This window comes from Accipiter gentilis, chromosome 30 (assembly GCF_929443795.1).
Source record: "Accipiter gentilis chromosome 30, bAccGen1.1, whole genome shotgun sequence".
Classification (NCBI taxonomy): domain Eukaryota; kingdom Metazoa; phylum Chordata; class Aves; order Accipitriformes; family Accipitridae; genus Astur; species Astur gentilis.
This window is the reverse complement of record NC_064909.1, coordinates 2,636,941-2,655,002: the sequence shown is the minus strand read 5'-3', so window position 1 is coordinate 2,655,002 and position 18,062 is coordinate 2,636,941. Positions and strand designations below refer to the sequence as shown.

Sequence of the window (18,062 nt, the reverse complement as noted above, 5' to 3'; positions counted from 1 at the left end):
TTCCCCAGCCGTGAAATGATGATAAGAATTAGATATTATGAGTTGAGGGACAGATTCTGACACCATTATTCAAAACTAAGTAGTGCAATTCATTTCAGTCTGAGGAAAGGGTAACAGCATCTGGCCATTAGTGTTTATAAAGCAACTAGACTCTTGGCTGACGGATTAGATTAGAGTTCAGTGCTGAGATGCTACCATGAAGGGTTCTTCAACACATTTAAAATAGATTAGATAAAGAAAGTGTTTTGAGAGTCTTGGATAAACAAGATGTAGAGAATCCTGATGATGGTGGGAAGAACAGATCCAAGGACAAACAATAAACAGGAAGAGAGGCCTTACCCAGAACAAGACAGAAAGTATGGTGCTTGTGGGTTCTTTCCATTGATGTTTGAACTGTAAAAAAAAAATAAAGGGGGAAGACATAGTTTAGGTAAAATAAAAACATGTCTGGGTTGTTTTTCTTTACCTCAATATGATTTTTCAAAAAAAATTATTATGCTTCTTTTTTCTTTTCTTTTTGGATCTGTTCAGCCCTTTTATTCAATCTTTTATTCTTTCTTTTTTTATATAATCTTTTTTATTTTCATTGAATTTATGCTTAATTTGCTATTTTATTCTTTGTGGGAGAAAAATTAAAAGCCCTGTTCTGTTCAAGTACCCCTTCCCAAGGGCACGCATACCCTGTCAGCAGCCATCTGCTGCAAGGTTCTGGGTTATATGGTCTCCAAAAGCAATTTTAGGGGTTATGACTCAGGGGTGAGGGGGAAGGAAAAGTGTAGACAACAGCCTGTCTTATTGAGAGAAGCCAAAACTGATGAGGTTTTCTGCTCACACTCTGGGCAGTGCAGGGAGCTGCACAGGGGGTGTGGGCACATGCAGAGGAGCTGTGAGATCCTTTCTCAGCCAGCCCTGACTAAGCCAGTCCAGCTTGTGAATTAAAGCTTAAAGTACCTTTAAGCCAGAGGTACTACTGGGATTGACATTTTTTCCAGTTTTACACAAGCCAGATCATGCTGTCTGACTGAGTTTTTCTCAGGATGCTGAAGTCAAGCACATTTTACTGAAGGATACCTACTGTCTTCCTAAAGACTTCAAGTGACAATGAGCTGTCCCTTCCTCTTGTGTACTTCCCCAGTGTTTAACTTTGCTGCTAGGAAATTTCATCCTGTTTCAGAGCCACATTTGATCCTTTACAGTCACTTGTTCTTCTAACGATTTTCTCCAAATGACTGAGAAGTTCATCATAAGTATCTGTTTTCCACACAATAGTAATTATGTTGACTGACTATGTCACCCCTCTGAAAGTCCTTCTACCATGAGATTTGCAGTATTTAGTTCTCAAAAAGGTGAGGAAGAGACATGAGCAGGAGAAAAAACAGGACTCACCTGGCACCATGCACCGGCCACTAATGCTGCACTGCCATGGAGGAGTGAAGCCTTCTGGGGTGCTTGGCCCCTCTCTGTCCTTTCCTGTGCAAAGTAGGGCCCAGAGTAGTTCCTTGGTGTTGAGTAAGTGGGGTATTTTTTCACTCAATAAAATTCCAGTAAGTCCTTCAGGACCTAGACCTGTAAAGAGAGATGTGACTAAGCAGCCTGTGTCTATTTCCTAATTTTAAGTGACCAACAAGCATAAATTCAAAGGTGTTTGAACATTGCAACCACTGAGGAAGGTAGTGATCCCTCTTTACCATCAGGTGGTGCTCAGCTGCATGTCTCCCTTTACCCTTCATTCATTGTTTTAAAAAGTCATTGTGAATGCTTCACGTTCAATTGATCAAAGCCTCACAAATGGTAAGCTAAGCATTTCACACAGGGAAATGATTATGTTGTGTGGAGGGTGGGAGATTGATGGCAGTTCAAAGGCCACCAAGACCATACAAGCCTCAATATTTTTCCAAATCCATCAATAAATATCCCCCTGAAATCTCTCTGTCATTCAGGGACTCATTTTTCTTGGGTCTGAGGAGGCCTGAACAAGATTTGCAGGAACTGCAAGAATGGGCAAGGGTGGAGCTGATGGAGATTAATTGCTCACTGTGGAATGGGCATCCAGAGACCTAATCCCATGATGACAGAGGCTTAAAAGGGATAGGGGAAGCTTGCAAAAGGGTGACAAACATGGAGTAAGAGCCCAGAATAGAAATGTGTCCTGGAGCTATGTAGTGTATAACAGATCTCTTGCCAGGCAAGGCTTTCGAAGCTATCATTAGATTGGCAGTGAAGGAGGTCCAGGTCTCCCCAGTTGCTTGTGCCCTGGCCCAGGTTCCTCAATGGGGGGAAAACCCTTGCTAGCAGTTAGGGCTTGTGAGCCATAGAGACACATCCTGAAGAAAATCTAATTTCTGCCAGGAGAGCACAGCAATCCCTCTCTGTCTTACCCACATACACCACTCTCTCCAGACTGATCATCACCAGAGTCAGGGGGGAAAAAAAATAGGCTGTTTGAAAGACATATATTAAAAATGACAGTTTAGCACTTTGCATCCTGGAGGCATGACACAAGCCCCTCTTTGTCTTCCAGCCAACTCCCTGAGGAAAACAGTGCTAGCTCCAATTTACAGGTCCAGAAGCAGACACAGATCAGGGTACAGCAACTTTGTTCAAGCTATGGTCTGAAGATCACATTGGCCTCTGGAAATAAATCTGATTTGCAAACTTTCTCCTCAGATTATCTCATTTTTCATTTTATCCACAGGACAAAAAGCATGATGAAAGGCTTCAGTTAAGTTAAGGAAGGAGAGAAAATAACTTCAACCATTTCTTTTACTGTCTTCACTAAGAAGAGAACAGGAAGGATCAAAACCAAGTGACATTTTCTAAACACTTTTATTTCGATATTTGTCAGAAATATTTTGAAAGAAAATAAATGTTTGCTTTAGAAATGTCTCTTTGCTGAAGCAAATTTTTTTTTTAATTAAATAGGAAGTTCTGTATGAGATTTCTTTTTACCCCTGAAAGAAATAGTATTTCCAGTCTCAAAATCTTATTGGATCTCTTTCCATCTAATAGCAGCTTTGCAAACCCAACCTTAAACTCTACTTGAATCTTAAAAAGGGAGGCTTAGAGTCTCCAGTTAGTCTGCTTGTGGCTTTGCCATTGCTATTCATTTTCCACAGAGGCCACTCCAATACCACAACGATGGATGGAAAAAACAAATCCCTGAGACTGACAATTAATAATAAACATCCCCAGTCCTCATGCAGATCCTTTGAGATGTTCCTGTCTGTGTTGTCCTTGATGTCCATGACTTGCCCTGGTCTTCCACAGAACCACTTCTCTTCCCCACATGGCCCAGGTGCTGCATCCCAAGTACAGGGCTCTTCATTCTTCATGGTTTTGGGAGGGAGGAGAGAATTCATCTTAGATATGCTATGAAAGTGAAAGTTATAGCAGAAACATATGCCACCCTGCTTTCTCTGCATAATCTCTGTTCAAATTTCAATCATTTCAGTGTACCATTGGCAGTAGATGAAAATTGGGTAAACAGACTCAAAACATCCTGTCTTGGTTCTCTTTGCCATGTAAGCTGATCAAAAACAAACACAGGGCTAATATACAAAAACATTCACATGGTGTCTGGCTGTGCAACAACTGTAGGTAGTGAAATTAGTTTAGGCAGGCTGGGTGGGGGCCAGAATGCAAAAAGATGCATTTTAAGTGGTTAGCAATTCAATTGCATTAAACAGCTCATTGATATCTTATACCTATAGTGGTTGAGTACCTGCAACGGTTCATTAGTTTTTATCAACAGCCGTTATGAAATCATTGTGCTGCTTTCATATTTCACAGGGACATTACTGCTGACCCACAGAAAAATGATAAGGGACCAGAGTAGCAATGGTGGGGGGTTGTCCTGTAGGCAATGCCTTGGAGCTGAGAAGGGAAGAGGGAGAGGGGAGGGTGCTGGCCTGGCTCCTGGGGGTAAGGAGACATTTCTGGTCTGTCAGGTGCCCGAAAGACACACAAGGGCTCCAGAGCTGAGGGAGAGGGATGATATAGGGCTTGTTTGTTCATTGGTCTGAGCATGTGAAAAAGTATCATTGTTCACACTATTCTATCTTGCAGCTGCCTTGTTCTGGGCAACAGACAAAAGCTGTGGTGAAAATCCCCACCTCACTCTCTGTTCTACCAAAGCACTTCAGCCCCCACATGCTTTCAACAACGTTGTTTTCCAGTCCTCACAAGGCACCTTAACTTTGCCCTGTCTTTCTTATTATTTTATATATTTCAGAGCCTGATTCCAAACATTAAAAGCACAGTCCTTACTATCTTCATTTATATGCAACTCTCAAGCAAGAATGACATCTTTTGTATTGGATAAACAAGATGGATGCTCAGGCAAACAGATGTATAAAAGTTACTCCTTTACCTAAATCTTCTGTAATCAACAAGAAATACTTTTAAAATTAACCTTTTGAAAATTCTTCAGCTGAGTTATTAGTATTTTTAAACCATGAAACCTCAACCTTTGCTGTAAAACAAATCAGTGCTTATAAATACAGCTTCCTTACTTTCATTACTTCCTTTCTTCCTTACTTACTTACTTAACCTGAGATGTGATTTCATCTCAAGTCCTGATGTACAAATGCTAGAAGGATAACTGATAAACCTGGAGCACCCTGAATCCCTTCACACTACAAGTACATACAACATAGTAGCCTGTCACTCAGAATAAAAATTAGCATTATCCAGATTTTGTCATCAGCACCTTTTCTATAGGCTCATGCTGATTTATTCCTAGTTGAGAGGATGACCTTGCATCACCTTTCTTTTATGGCTGTCATGAAAACAGAAAGAAAACTACTGACTTTCAAGATATGTGGATCCCCCAAAATTTGATTTTTCATTTGCAGAATTTATATTAAAGCTTACTGAAGTCAGTCACAACATCTTTCTCCTTTTGTGCTAAAAAGGCACATTTCTTTGTTGGAATGGTTTGAAAAAGTGACAACTATTCTGAAATTTTGTTTTGGAAAACCTCACCTATAACATGAAATGTTTCAGAGGTGGGGATGGAAATGTGGGTAATGACAATAATGGAATCTTTTGAGGTTTTTTTTTCTTCAAAATGATTATTTGAAGTTAAATTCATAAACTGAACCCTGTTCTTGTTTTTGCATTTTAGGTAAGTTATCAGAAAAGGACATTCCTGAAAACCTTGTATTAAATAACTTTCAAAAAAGGAAGCTATTTTTCATAACAGAAAAAAATTATATTGCAATATTTTACATGAAGTTGAACATCTAGATCCTAACCAATTCTACTCTATCTACTGACCTGCAAAGAAAAGCATATCTGGAGACAGGAATGATCCATCCTTCATATAAGTTAGGATAAAATGCAGGTTACTCTAATTGACAGAACTGCCACATGAATAATGAGTAAAAGAAAAAGGAACCACAACATCAGCTAAACCAAAACTGGAATAAACATCCAGCAGGAGAAAATACAAAGACTTGCTTATTTAGTTACAGCTGTGGATATTTATTTCACTGAAATGGTGGAGAAAACTATTAAACATGCTGGACTCTGTAGTATCTGTTAAAAAATGATTAATCAAGCAGATTCATCAAGTAAGTTCTGATCTGATGCGGTGTTGTGTCTATCACAACATAGAGTCATTCTGGGGGACAATACAGGCTTTTGTCTCTAATGGAAAATCTAATTTGATGTCCTTCTTTAGATAGTGTAGCGCAGTTGGGGATAATTACACATTTCTGTCACATACTCCAGATGCTCCCTGCTCCATGGGATCATAGGAGGCACAAACGTAGTGGCCTGACCACACTGTAATGGAATATTAAAACTCGGGGAAAAACAGCCTACAACTCCTGGCTTGGAGGCCACATTGTAGACTCTGTTTTGTCGCCTTATGCCTGCCACTCTGCAGCCTCTACTGACCTTCTACAGATCCCTACCATTGCCTGCACCTTTGTGGTGAAAGACATTGAGCACCAAGCATTCCTCTCCCATGGGCAGCCCTGTCTCCTTCCCCCCCTTCCTGGTCCTCTGCAAGCCCATGACCTTCCCAACACAAAGCTTGCCTGAGTGCTCCACCTCATTCCTTTTCCTGAGCTTTGCAAAGAGCTTTGAATTTGCACACCATTTGTTAATAATATATGAATGTATATATTTACCACTCACGATGTTTAACTTGATGTGTTTGTTTTATGTATAATGAGACACAGCTAATGTGTTTACGTTCATGGTTCAGCATCTCGAATAAGTCATCAAAATGTCCACCTTTACTGCACTGATTTATTAAATGGCTTATGGAAATGGCCTCTCTTAGTCCATTTTCTCCTGTATGGTAATAAAATCAAAGCATCCAAATGTCAAAATACATACAGGTATACTAAAATCCAAACATAAAACAAAATGAAGTTGTCTTGTGTATAGGCCTGAGCATAAGCACAGAAAACTCAGAAATCCTGCTTCAAATCACTAATACACTTCCAAAAAATGCCCCAATGCCCTTAAATAATACCTTGGCTCATCATTGAGCCTGTACCTTGGTGCATTTGATGTATTTCTTTGAATATTTTCTCCAGCTGTTCAGGAGAAGTCTTTCTCCCTGCCTCTCACCCATACACTGAAGCTGTGTTAAACAATTAGTGACCAGCACCAGGGGCAGGTATTACCCATCGGTGTCCAACTTCAGCAGCTTCCTCTGATTTTCCTCCATGTAATTTTCTGGGCCGTTGTTTTCTCACTATGCAGCCACTTCAGTATCCTAATATCACAGTCTTTTCCTACAGGATGTTGTCAAAATAGTCTGCTAAAAAAGAGAAAGAAACAGGTGAGCTAAGTATTGCAGATGGACTGAAAAAATAGCATTTTCATTTATAAAGACCATGAAATTAGATTACTACAGGTGAAAAAGAAGACAAGGCTGGCATCACTGTAACAGGCCGAAATCCTGCTCACTTGGTAAACTTCAAGGTTTTGTGTAGAGGACAAATTATCAGTACTCAAGTCACACTTATGGGCCCATCCAATATACTTGGGAGCTGTAACCATACTTACCCATAAATAAAAATTTTATACATTGTCTGATCATCTGGCTCAATAAGAGTGCCCATTTCTGTAGGCAGTTCAGGATTTTTTTTGCAACTGCTGCCAGTGATCGAATTAGCATCATGGAGCTGGTTAGCTATTGATAGCAGTAGGCAGATGAGCTTTCACACTGCAGTGGCTATACATGTGTCATTATAGAGTGAAAAGGATTATTATGTAAAGCTTTTGCCAGCACAGCTCCTGATTAGGCTGCCTTTTACACCTGGGTAAGAACCAGAGGATACCTTAATACTCTATTGTCATATTTAGTCACAGCAGATATGTAGCACAGATTTGGTGCACTGATCAGTAATAGTAGGCTGAGTTTTCCAAAAGCAAGGCTGACTGAATGAACATGCTCTGGAAAAAAAAAATCAGTCTAGGAGAACATCTATGAGCTTTTAGCCTCCTCATCCTCTTAAAATACAAATATTACTCCAGAACTGAAGTCATGACATGACAATATATGATTGCAACAGTCTAGTTGTATATACCTATGAGGACATGTATACCTATGAGGACTACAGGGCTCTTTGTCTGTCAGGAAATGCTGTGAAAATTGTCCAGGTTTGCAAAAAACATCAAAGATGATGGAACAAGAGAAACCATAACAATACATATTTTTATTTACTTATTGCTTATTTTTATTTATTTTTAAAAAATTTATTTATTTTTCAGTGCCCTCTTTGTTTTGAGGTTACTGACTCAGAACACACAGCAAGAAAATTCACTACCTCCTAGGATAAGTTTATGCCATTTAATTATCAGGATTTCTATTTCAGCCCCTAGGATGTCAGCCAAGAAAGCAGTTGCTTGGCTTAATAGTCACTGATTTAGATTATGACAAATCTGGTGCAAATTTCAAAAACAAGCAAAGGAACGGAGTGTGCTGTCATTTGGCTTTGGATAAGATAAAGATTTGTTAGGATCCTCAGCAATAATGTTGTCCTTTTTGCTTTCTCCTTCTGAGAAATCAGGACTCATCCTCTTTTGTTTTGCTACTTAGCATGCGACCTGCAACTGAAGTCATTCACCTTCTCTGGAATAGGATGTCTCAAAGTGAGGCAGAATAATATTTTACTTGCCAGCTACAGCTTTGTTTTATATGTTTGATTGTAAACAAGCAAACATTTACTTTGGACAAAGACATTGAAGTTCAATGAGTTAGTGAAGGAAAGAAGTTTCGCACGCATTATCCACTGTTCTTGTTTCTTGCCAGAGACACACAGAGAAAAAATGTGAACTAAGCGGTTCATGGCTAGAAGTGTACACTTACACCTATTGACATATTGCAATGGGTTTTTTCCCCTCCTTAGATGCTAAAATTTAACTCCAACATAAATATTAGATCCAGGGATTTCACACTCATCACAGGCCTTCCCAACAAGTCTCAGGTGATGCTGTTGCTGGCTGTTTCCATGTCATCAGCCATGTCACAGACTGACTGTACCAGAGAGGTCAGCTCTGCTGTGACACTCACACAGATCCAGTTGCCATCGTCTGGGACTCAAAAGGAAGGCAAACTAAGCCCAGATCCCTCAAGGTATTTTGACATCTACCTGTCACTGACTCAAGTGAGCTGGGCAGCTGCAGTGGGAGCACAGCTGGCCATACCGTCCCTGCCCTACCATGTCATCAAGAAATCCTACTACACAACCAAGAGGTTTTGCAGCTTGTAGCCTCCTTCACTGTCACTCCCATCCCCAACTGCAATTCATTAAGTCTCCTGATACATCTGAGACATCTATAAATATTTATGGCTGCAGGCTGACATGACTTTCACAAAGTCACAGAGGACTCTCATAACGGAGCAGAAAGCTCATTTTGCTTTAACCACGGGGTCATCCTTCCTTGTTAAACAGGGATGCCCAGTACCACACTCTGCCCAGCATTGCAGACCCCCAGGGGAGTACAGCTCTGCAGCAGCCCCACCCCAGCCAGCCCTGCCCCTGCCACGAGGGTACCTGTCCCCAATGCTGAACTGGTGCTCGCCTGCTCCTGCCCTTCGAATGTTAGCTTTGTGAATGCGGGCTGAGCACTCAGCCCCTGCCAGGGCTGCCCTTCAGGCTGCCTGGCTCAGGCAGAGGAGCAATAAAGAATTGCAAATGCTTTTCAGGCACTCTCCCGATCCAATGTCGGGGAAGGTTTTGATATATAATCCCAAGAGTGAGATTAAGACACAAATGAGGTCAAATGCCGTATACCCCAAAGAGTTTTTAGTATCAAAAGTATCAAAAGTAGAAGATAGTAGCAATAGGATAGAATGGAAGAAAAGGCAGAAATTAAGCAAGCAATCAGGATAGAGTTGCAAGGATAGTCACCACCATGGATCCAGCGGCATCTTCTTGGTCCTCTGTCTTCCAATTCTTCAGTGTTGGGTGCACACCATGGCTTGTCTCCACTTTTTTTTTATAGGGCATATTTCGATGATGCATGCTGTTGTGGTTTAACCCCAGCCAGCAACTAAGCACCACGCAGCCGCTCACTCACTCCCCCCCACCCAGTGGGATGGGGAGAAAATCGGGAAAAAGAAGTAAAACCCATGGGTTGAGATAAGAACCGTTTAATAGAACAGAAAAGAAGAAACTAATAATAATAATAACACTAATAAAATTACAACAGTAGTAACAAAAGGATTGGAATGTACAAATGATGCACAGTGCAATTGCTCACCACCCGCCGACCAACACCCAGCTAGTCCCTGAGAGGTGATTCCCCGCCCCCACTTCCCAGTTCCTATACTAAATGGGACGTCCCATGGTATGGAATACACCGTTGGCCAGTTTGGGTCAGGTACCCTGGCTGTGTCCTGTGCCAACTTCTTGTGCCCCTCCAGCTTTCTCGCTGACTGGGCATGAAAAGCTGAAAAATCCTTGACTTTAGTCTAAACATTACTTAGCAACTACTGAAAACATCAGCGTTATCAACATTCTTTGCATACTGAACTCAAAACATAGCACTGTACCAGCTACTAGGAAGACAGTTAACTCTATCCCAGCTGAAACCAGGACACATGCTGTATTGGGTCTGGCTGAGATGGAGTTAGTACTCCCTATAGCAGCCCTCATAGAGCTGTGCTCTGCATCAGTAGCTAGAAAGGTGTTGATAGCACACCAGTGTTTTGGCTACTGCTGAGCAGTGCTGGCACAGCATCAAGGCTGTCTCTCCAACATTTTTGTCCTCCCCTCAATGGCAGGCTGGGGCAGGGCAAGATCTTGGGACGGGACATAACCAGGACAGCTGACCTAAACTAACCAAACAGATATTCCATACCATATGACGTCAGCTCAGATATAAAAGCTAAGTGAAGGGAGATGGGGGGGGGGGGGGGCATTTTTGTCTTCCGGAGCAAGCACTACGCGTACTGGAGCCCTGCTTCCCAGGAAGTGGCCAGACATCGCCTGCTGATGGGAAGTAGAGAGTAACATCATTTGTTTTTTCTTTGTTTTCGCGCGCAACCTTTGCTATCATTTTATTAAACTGCCCTTATCTTGACCCACGAGCCTTTCGTTATATTTTTCTCTCCCCCGTCCAGCTTAGGAGGGGGAGTGATAGAGCGGCTTTGGTGGGCACCTGGCATCCAGCCAGGGTCAACCCACCACAGTCCTTTTTGGCGCCCAACGTGGGGCTCGACAACAGCAGTTTTGCATTAAGTGTTCTATAGCTAGTTATTAAGTGGCAAGCTCCTGTGCAGGTCACGGAGCTTGTTAGCTGCTTGCTTATCTCTAGCTTGCTGAGTTTGGGAACATGTTAATGCAAATAATGGCTGTGTGCTTTGTCCTGGCACTGATGGCTTTGTTGTGTTGTGGGAGCTATCTTGTGTGGAGAATGAAGGAACGTGGGAACGTGCTAATACAAATAGTGTCTATGTGCTTTGTCCTGGCAGTGACGGCTTTGCTGTGTTGTGGGAGCTATCTTGTGGAGGAGATGAGGGAACACATCTCCCTCTCCCTACCAGGCATTGATGTGAATGGTTTTATTATGCAGGCTCCCGAGGTCCTTGTTCACCCTTACGTGAGCTGTTCAATACTAATAATTAATACTGGTGGCATATTATGGGTATTGTGGAACCTGGTCTCTTCCTGGTATAAGAGGAGGCAAGTTTTAGGTGAGGCAATATTGAAATGTGCCCTCAAGCGACCAGTCCCTGGGTGGCAGGGTATATGGAAGGATTTGGGCAGATTCCTAGGACGGTTATCACCTCCCATAATCTGGGATTTTACATCCGAACAGGCAAGTAACCTTGGCAAACTGACACGTCACCTGATAGAAGGGTGCCTTGCCTATCCCAATGAAAACCAGCAGCTTCTCGCACTGTACTGGGGCCTGGCCTATGCCTACCGAGCCACAGTTCAACACTCTCAGAGGACCATGGTTGAGGCAGGGACCCAGACTGCATCTAAGGACACGATGCTCGAGATAGGGACCCAAACAACAACTACAGTAATTGCCCCAATAGTGAAACGGAAACAGTGGACAAGGAGATCAACGGGTCCATACCATCGATTAGTGAGGGAAGAAGAAGAAGAGGAAAGGCTTGATTTAGAAGCTGGTCCTTCGATAACGAAATTGGAGGAAGGAGTGAGGGAACTGAAACAAGAAGCAGAAACTACCCGGTCCCTGACGTCCTCAGAACTTCGGGACTTGCGGAAAGATTACAGCCGCCAGCCAGGTGAGCAGATTGCTGCTTGGCTGCTCTGATGCTGGGATAACGGGGCTGATAGTCAGCTACTGGAAGGCAAGGAAGCGCAACAGCTGGGATCCCTCGCTAGAAACCGGGGAATTGAAAGAGGAATTGGGAAAGAGGCAGCAATTTGCAGTCTCTGGAGCCGGCTCCTCTCAAGTGTGAGGGCAAGATATCCATTCAAGGAAGATCTTGTAAATTCATCAGAAAAGTGGACTACTGCAGATGAAGGCATCCAGTACCTGAGAGAGTTAGCAGTGGTGGAAGTCATCTACAGTGATCTAGATGACGAGGAAGTTTCCAAAGACCCAGAGGATGTCCTGTGCACACGGGCCATGTGGCAAAAGGTGATTCAAGGTGCCCCAGCGTCGTATTCTAACAGCTTGGCAGCAATGTATTGTCCAGATATGGAAACACCAACTGTGGAGAAAGTGTCGTCTTGGCTCCAAAACTTTGAGGAAAATCTTTGTGTCTTCTCATCCCTACAGGACAGTGCCTTGGCTGTTAGGGATGCTCCAAGAAATCAGTCCTCCCCTGCCCCGGTCAGAGGGAAAGGGAGCCCAAGGCGTATGCCACGTGGTACACTCTGGTTCTTCCTGCGTGACCAAGGGGAGGACATGAGGAAGTGGGATGGTGAACCCACCTTTAAGCTGGAAGCCCGCGTACGTGAACTGAGAGGGAAGACAGCTGTTAAGAAGGGGTCACCCAAGAAGAAGGCTGTCAGCGTAGTTGCTGTAGAGGCCCAAGAAGGCACTCAGCGATCCTCCAGGCATAGAAGAACTGAAACCACCTCCCTTAATTCTGGTGAGGGGACTTCTGGTCTGGTACTGCAAGGATCGGACAGTGAATATTCTGATGAGGAACAGCAATAGAGGGTCCCTGCCTTTGGCCAGGAGGAGGAAAGGGATGATCGGATATACTGGACTGTGTGGATTTGATGGCCTGGCACATCAGACCCACAGAAGTATAAGGCTTTGGTAGACACTGGTGCACAGTGTACACTGATGCCATCAGGATACAGGGGCACAGAGTCCATCTGGATCTCTGGAGTGACAGGGGGATGCCAAGAATTGACTATACTGGAGGCTGAAGTGAGCTTGACAGGGGACAGTGGGAAAAGCACCCCATTGTGACCGTTCCAGAGGCCCCTTGTATCCTTGGCATAGACTACCTCAAGAGAGGGTACTTCAAGGACCCAAAGGGGTGCCGGTGGGCTTTTGGTGTAGCCACTGTAAATGCAGAGAAGATCAAACAGCTACCTACCCTGCCTGGCCTCTCGGAAGATCCCTTTACTGTGGGATTGCTGCAAGTTGAAGAACAGCAGGTGCCTATCGCTACCAGGACAGTGCACCGTCGGCAATACCGGACAAACCGAGACTCCCTGGCTCCCATCCATGAGCTGATTCATCACCTAGAGAGCCAAGGAGTCATCAGCAAGACTCATTCACCTTTTAATAGTCCTATATGGCCAGTGCAGAAGTCTGATGGAGGATGGAGGTTAACAGTAGATTATCGCGGCCTGAATGAAGTGACACCGCCATTGAGTGCTGCTGTACCAGACATGTTAGAGCTTCAATATGAACTGGCATCAAAGGCAGCCACATGGTATGCTACAACTGATATTGCCAATGCATTTTTCTCCATTCCTTTGGCAGCAGAGTGCAGGCCACAGTTTGCTTTCACATGGAGAGGTGTCCAATACACCTGGAATCGGCTGCCCCAGGGGTGGAAGCACAGCCCCACCATTTGTCACGGATTAATCCAAATGGCACTGGAACAAGGCGATGCCCCTGAACATTTACAATATATAGATGACATCATCGTATGGGGCAACAAGGCAGAAGAAGTGTTTGAGAAGGGAAAAAGAATAATTCAGATTCTTCTGAAAGCTGGTTTCGCCATAAAGAAAAGTAAGGTCAAGGGACCTGCACAGGAGATTCAGTTCTTGGGAATAAAATGGCAGGATGGTCGCCGTCATGTCCCTATGGATGTGGTTAACAAGATAGCAACTATGTCTCCACCAGCTAACAAGAAAGAAACACAAGCTTTCCTAGGCCTTGTGGGGTTCTGGAGAATGCATATTCCAGGTTATAGTCAGCTTGTGAGCCCTCTCTATTGAGTAACGCAGAAAAAGAACTATTTTGAATGGGGCCCTGAACAACAACAAGCCTTTGAGCATATCTGACAGGAAATAGCTCGTGCAGTAGCTCTTGGGCCCGTCCCAACAGGACCAGATGTACAGAATGTACTCTACACTGCAGCTGGGGAACATGGTCTCACCTGGAGCCTGTGGCAGAAAACACCAGGAGAAACCCGAGGTCGACCATTAGGGTTTTGGAGTCGGGGGTACCGAGGATCAGAAGCTCACTATACCCCGACTGAAAAAGAGATATTAGCAGCATATGAGGGGGTTCGAGCCGCTTCAGAAGTTGTTGGTACAGAAACATATCTCCTCTTGGCACCACGATTGCCCGTGCTACACTGGATGTTCAAAGGAAACATCCCCTCTACACATCATGCAACCAGCGCTACATGGAGTAAGTGGATAGCATTGATCACGCAACGGGCTCGACTGGGGAAATCTAACCGCCCAGGAATTCTGGAAGAGATCATGGAATGGCCAGAAGGCAGAGATTTTGGAGCATCACCTGAGGAGGTGACTCGTGCCCAAGAGGCACCACCATATAATGAGTTATCAGAAGATGAAAGGTGTTATGCTTTGTTTACTGATGGATCCTGTCATGTGGTAGGGAACCATTGGAAGTGGAAAGCTGCTGTGTGGAGTCCCACACGACAAGTCATTGAGGCTACTGAAGGAGAAGGCGAGTCAAGTCAGTTTGCAGAATTGAAAGCCATCCAACTAGCTCTAGACATTGCTGAACAAGAAAAGTGGCCGGTGCTCTACCTCTATACCGACTCCTGGATGGTGGCTAATGCCCTATGGGGGTGGCTACAGCAGTGGAAGAAGACCAATTGGCAATGCAGGGGTAAACCCATCTGGGCAGCAGCATTGTGGCAGGACATTGCTGCCCGTGTAGAACACATGACTCTAAAGGTACGTCATGTAGATGCTCACATGCCTAAAAGCCGTGCCACTGAAGAACATCGAAATAATGAACAGGTAGACAAGGCTGCCAAAATAGATATAGCTCAGGTGGACCTGGACTGGGAGCGTAAGGGTGAGCTATTTGTAGCTCGATGGGCCCATGAGACATCGGGACATCTAGGGAGAGATGCAACATATAGGTGGGCTCGTGATCGAGGGGTGGACCTGACCATGGAGGCCATCACACAGGTCACTCATGAATGTGAAACATGTGCTGCAATCAAAATAGTCACCAGAGTAAAGTATCCCTGGAACAGAGGGCAGTGGTTGGGCTTTCAATATGGCGAGGCCTGGCAAATTGACTACATTGGACCACTGCCACGAACACGCCAAGGCAAGTGCTACGTACTCACCATGGTGGAAGCAACTACTGGTTGGATAGAAACATATCCTGTAAACCATGCCACTGCCCGAAACACCATCTTAGGCCTTGAAAGGCAAATTTTATGGCGACACGGTACCCCAGAAAGAATTGAATCAGACAATGGGACTCATTTCCGAAATAACCTTATAAGCTCCTGGGCAAAGAAACATGGCATTGAGTGGGTGTACCACATACCCTATCACCCGCAGGCATCTGGAAAAATTGAGAGATATAATGGACTGTTGAAGAGTATGTTGAGAGCGCTAGGCAATGGGACATGGAAGCATTGGGATGCAAATTTAGCAGAAGCCACTTGGCTAGAGGATCTGCTAACCGTCCTGGTCCTGCCCAAACAAAACCCCTACATACTGTGGGAGGAGATAAGGTCCCCGTGGTGCACATGGGGAAGTGGCTGGGGAAGGCAGTGTGGATTGCACCTCCCATGGGAAAAGGCAAACCCATTCGTGGGATTGTCTTTGCTCAGGGACCTGGGTGTACTTAGTGGGTAATGCGGAAGTATGGGGAGACCCAGTGTGTGCCTCAAGGACATTTAACCTTGGGGGAAAAATAATCTGTGATGTGAGTTGTATGTTGCAGGAAGTAATGTAGCAGGAATGACCTGAACTGCAGAGGAGTGAACTTCGCAAGGAACCAGACAAGTGCATCGGTGACCCAAACCAAGCCGACGTTGGTGCCCAACGATTGAATGTACTGCTTCTCCTGTCCTGACCACTCATCTTGATGGATGGGGCCCAAGTCATAACCTGTGTGTGAACATCTGAAGGAGTGGAAGAAGCCCCTGGAATATCTATCTCTTAAAGGACAAGGGATAGTAATTAATAAGAATGTATAAATCTGTACGTTGGGTATAAAAGATGTTTAAGTATGTAGTTTCAGTTGTAAGTGTTCGTAAGAAAGGATTTCAGTAATGAGAATTAAATACAATAGTATGGTTAGAAGATATCTGTATTAAATTATGTGGGACCTGAGCAGGACGCAAATGGTATGGAATAAGGGGTGGAGATTGTATTGGGTCTGGCTGAGATGGAGTTAGTACTCCCTATAGCAGCCCTCATAGCACTGTGCTCTGCATCAGTAGCTAGAAAGGTGTTGATAGCACACCAGTGTTTTGGCTACTGCTGAGCAGTGCTGGCACAGCATCAAGGCTGTCTCTCCAACATTTTTGCCCTCCCCTCAATGGCAGGCTGGGGCAGGGCAAGATCTTGGGACGGGACATAACCAGGACAGCTGACCTAAACTAACCAAACAGATATTCCATACCATATGACGTCAGCTCAAATATAAAAGCTAAGTGAAGGGAGATGGGGGGGGGGGGGGGGCATTTTTGTCTTCCAGAGCAACCACTATGCGTACTGGAGCCCTGCTTCCCAGGAAGTGGCCAGACATCGCCTGCTGATGGGAAGTAGAGAGTAACATCATTTGTTTTTTCTTTGTTTTCGCGCGCAACCTTTGCTATCATTTTATTAAACTGCCCTTATCTTGACCCACGAGCCTTTCGTTATATTTTTCTCTCCCCCGTCCAGCTTAGGAGGGGGAGTGATAAAGTGGCTTTGGTGGGCACCTGGCATCCAGCCAGGGTCAACCCACCACACATGCACATAGATACTGTTCATGCTATCACAGGACCTTCATGTGATGAACACCAGAAACCAGTATCTTATCTCAAAGACTACAGTTTCCATGAGAATGGTAGCCTCCACATTCCAGTTTCCATGAGAATGGTAGCCGCCACATTCCTGCATGCTTCATAGGCTCCAGCCTGTTTCCTCCCCTGGATGCCTCAGTGGCCTGGTAATCATCCTTATGGGCAGAGGAATGTCCTGCTTAGACAGACCATCTCAGAGACAAAGGGCTCCAGATAAGCAGTTCACAATTCAGTCAAACAATCCTTGAGATGAATGGCTTGAGATGACAGTCTAGTCTCTCACACCTAACAATCTTTGAGACAAACAGCTTGAGATAACAATCCAGTCTTTCACAGGCACATTGACTTTCAGAACTGGTAGATGCAATGATTTTTCATTTATTTATTTATTTGTTGGATATAGCATCTTGTATGTGTGGAATGATTTTTTTTCTTCCTTTTCCGGCAAGAGAATGCAGGTTAAATTAGTAATATATTATTAATAGGAGACTTTTTTGATAGTGTGCTGATTTTGGCTGGGATAGAGTTAATTTTCTTCACAGTAGCTTGCATGGGGCTATGTTCTGGATTTGTGCTGAAAACAGTGTTGATAATTCAGGGATGTTTTCAATACAGCTGAGCAGTGCTTACGCAGAGCCAAGGCTTTTTCTGCTTCTTACCCCACCCCACCAGTGAGGAGGCTATGGGTGCACAAGGATTTGGGAGGGGACACAGCTGGGACAGCTGACCCCAACTGACCAAAGGGATATTCCAGACCATATGACATCATGCTCAGCATATAAAGTTGGGGGAAGAAGAAGGAAGTGGGGGGTACATTCAGAGTAATGACATTTGTCTTCCCACATCACTGTTAGGCATGATGGAGCCCTTCTTTCCTGGACATGGCTGAAAACCTGCCTGCTGATGGGAAGTAGTGAAAGAATTCCTTTGTGAATGAATGTTTTGCTTGCATGTGCAGCTTTTGCTTTACCTATTAAACTGTTTTTATCTTGACCCACAAGTTTTCTCACTTTTTCCTTCCAGTTCTCTCACCCAGCCCACTGGGGGGGAGCAAGTGAGTGGCTGGGTGGTGCTTAGTTTCTGGCTGGGATTAAACCACCACATATAGTTAAAGAAAACAAACAAACAAACATAAAAAAACCCAAATCAAAACAGTACATGAAAGTGAATTAAGAAATATACAAAT

The 18,062-nt window shown here is 44.1% G+C and overlaps 1 protein-coding gene across 1 annotated transcript in view; it reads left to right on the top strand.

Annotated features, from left to right (window-relative positions):
• SUPT7L (SPT7 like, STAGA complex subunit gamma) overlaps nucleotides 1-17,652 on the top strand; it is a 474,734-nt gene extending 457,082 nt beyond the window's left edge. Inside the window, exon 6 of the transcript XR_007510126.1 lies at nucleotides 17,600-17,652. The gene's annotated coding sequence lies outside the window, so the exon portion shown is untranslated. The remainder of the gene's footprint in view (nucleotides 1-17,599) is intronic.
• Nucleotides 17,653-18,062: the final 410 nt, after the last annotated feature.